The sequence below is a fragment of the Emiliania huxleyi genome (genome assembly GCF_000372725.1).
Source record: "Emiliania huxleyi CCMP1516 chromosome Unknown EMIHUscaffold_19, whole genome shotgun sequence".
Taxonomy (NCBI): Eukaryota; Haptophyta; order Isochrysidales; family Noelaerhabdaceae; genus Emiliania; species Emiliania huxleyi.
Genome location: NW_005200690.1, coordinates 493,231 through 496,426, shown reverse-complemented (window position 1 = coordinate 496,426; position 3,196 = coordinate 493,231).

The window sequence follows — 3,196 nt, the reverse complement described above, 5'->3', positions numbered from 1 at the left end:
GGGGGCCCATGCCCGGAGGGCCTCCCATCCCCATCGGCGCGCCTCCCATGCCAGGTGGCGCTCCCATGCCAGGCGGCGCTCCCATGCCAGGCGGCGCTCCCATGCCAGGCGGCGCTCCCATGCCGGGCGCTCCGCTGAAGCCGCCGCCCATGGCCGCTCCCATCCCCGTCGACGGCGGCGGGACGGCGCCGGGGAGCGGGAAGCCAGCCTGCGAAGGGGGGAGGCGAGGGGCCGCGGCGCGGTGGGGAGGGCGCGTGCCACGACTGCGCCCGCTCAGCCTCCGAGCCAGGCCCACGCTCGACGGGCGTGCTGGGGGATATCCCCACCCCCACCCCATCCCCACCCCCACCCCCCCCACCATCCCCACCACCGCAGGCCAAAGCGAAAGGCGATGCAAGCCAGCGTGCGGCGCACACCAGTGGCGTGCCTCCGCTGGGCTTCCAAGCGGCCTGCCGCGGCGGTCTGCCCCGCGGCTGGGGTCTGTGTGACCTCTGTGCGGGGCTGACCCTCGCGGCGCGGCTGCCGCATCTACAGCAGCTCACCGCGGCCGCACTCGGCTTGCCGCCGGCGAGCTGCGCGAGCGACTTTTTGGGCGCGTTGGCCGCGGGCGCCGGCGCGCGCGCCTCCTTGCCCGAGATGTTGAGGTTGTCGAGGTTAATGATATTGGACTGCTTGATGGTCGCCCACTCGTCGGGCGCCGCCGCCGCCGCCGGCTCGGCGGCGGAGCCGAAGCCGTCGTCCTGCGGGGCGTGGCGGGTCGTGTCATGTCACCGATCACATGCTGTCTTGCACGGGGGCGGTCGGGCATCCGCGTCAGCAACGCGCGGCGCGGGCAGCTCCGCCCCCCTCGGCCGGCCGCGGGGGGGAGAGGCTCTCTCTCCTGCGGGAAGAAGCTGCCGCCGCTCGCCGCCGCAGATGCGGTGGTGGGCGAGGCGAGGTCGACGCCGCCGAGGAGCTGGAGGTCGTTCGCTCCGGCGCCGAAGCCTACGTGTACCATACCTCCAGGGTCTCGAATCCAGCGTGGGTTCAGTCCCATGGGTGATGCGGTAGCGAGCGTCCGCTCCCGCTCCTACTCTGTGGAGCCGCGAACACATGAGGGCGGGAGGACGGTCTTTTGCATTCGGAGCAGCGCGTGAGTACGCCGGGCTACGAGGACAGTGGATACAGCGCAAGACGGCGGAGGAGGGCGGAAGACGGCTGCATACGTGTCCTCTCGAGCGCTAGCTGGGAGACAAGAGCACGTCTTCCCCTTCTAGGGCGCGGAGGCCCGAGGGGGCGCCGCCCGCGCCGGGCATGACGCTGGTCGGGAGGGCCAGCGAGAGGAGGCCGTCGTCTGCTGGCGTCTCGAGGAGAGAGGCCTGTGCGGGGCGGGGCGGGGCGAGGCGGCGGGGGATGGGGTGGGCGGGGCGGGGCGGTGATCTCGGGTGATCTCGGGTGATCTCGGTCCACCTGCCCATTGGATGGCATGCTCGGCGGCGCGGCGGCCGGCGGCGGCGCGCCGCTCGAGAATGGGTCGTTTGGCGGCGCGCCGAACGGGTCGGCGCCGGAGGGCGCACCGAACGGGTCGTTTGGTGCCGGCGCTCCAAACCCGCCGCCGCTCGAGGAGGCGGCGAAAGGGTCGTTCATCGCGGGCGCGCCAAAGGGGTCGGCGCCGCCGCCTCCCCCGAGGTCGCCGAGCAAGTCCGGCCCGGCGGCGGTCGCGCCCGGCCGCGCGCCGCCGCCGCCCACGCTGGCCGGCATGCCGAGCGCCGGCACGGCGGTGGACGACTCCGCCTTCGGCTTGATGACGACGGCGGGGAACTTGCCTGCGGGATTCCCAGAGTCTCCGGTGGGGGAGCTCGGCCGCACCGCGCGCAAACACGGCGGCTACGCAGACAGCGGAGTCGCGCGGTGTGGGGCGGAGTGCGGCGGAGTGGGGCGGAATGCACGTGCATGTGCATGTACGTGCCCCTCTCGAGCGCCAGTTGGACTGACATGAACGCGTCTTCCGCTTCTACTCTCGAGGGCTCACCGCCGCCGCCGCCGCGCGGCGAGCGGAAAGCGTCGCCGAAAGACGGCTCGCGCTGCTGCTGCTCCTATGGGACACGTCTCGGACATGTCGTGGACGTGTCCTGGACATGTCCCGGCAGCTCGCGCTGCTGCTGCTCCCTCTCGAAGCCGAAGCGCACGTCGTAAAACTCCTTGTCGTCCTGCGGCTTGGTCTGCGCGAAGCCGGGAGGCGGGGCGCGATGTCCCTGCTCGCGCTGCTCCTAGGGTTCGGGAACTGTGGGGGTAGGGGAGGGTTGCGCGCTAGAGGGCGCACGCGGCAAAGGTCGTCAGAAGGGGCCGTCTGGTGCCACAGAGTCCGAGCTGCCTCGGCCAAGTCGTTGCGGAGGAAAGATCTCGGCTGCCTCTCGGCTGCCTCTGGGCTGCCTCTCGGCGGTCTCTCGGCTGTACCTCGGTCGGATCGTCGCGGAGGAACCGGAGGAAGCGGTCGGCGCGCTCGCGCACGGGCATGCCGACATCGATGTGCTGGTCGTTGATGAGGCGGAAGTTGGTCAGCGCCGAGATGAGGTGGAGGTTGTTTTGGATCTGCGCGAGGACCATCTCGGCGTTCCCCTCGCGCAGCAGGAACTCGAGCAGGATGAGGCACTTTAGCGGGTGGCGCTCGTTCTTCTCCTCCCGGATCCGCTTCCTACGCCCCGGGACACGCCAGCCCTCGGCGCGCGAGCACAGGGGTGCGGCGGGACACGGGCTCCGCTTCTACGGCCCTCACCAAAGGATGGACATGATCGAGGTGAACTCGACGGTGAAGGTCCCCTTTGCAATCTCCCGCATCAGAGAGACCTACAGACGAACTCTCCCGCAATCTTCCACAATCTACCGCACCAGAGAGACCCACGGGCTCGCCGCTGTGTGTTCTAGCCCTTGGCGCAGCCTCCTCCTTGAACGAGAGAGATTGGTGAGGCGACGGCGAGGCGGAGGCGAGGCGAGGCGAGGCGAGCTGGGGAGACCTCCCCGCCTTCTGGTCGCCCCCCCGCCCCCGCCCCGCCCTGCCCTGCCTTGCCCCGCCCTGCCTCCTCTGCCTGCCCTCCTCTGCCCTCCCTCCCTGCCCCCCCCTGCCCCCCCCCCTCTGCCCACCCGGCTCCTCTGGCCTCCGCCCTCCCTCCCGCCCTCTCCCCCAGTGCGCGTGGGGCAGATGGTGGTGGTGGTGGTG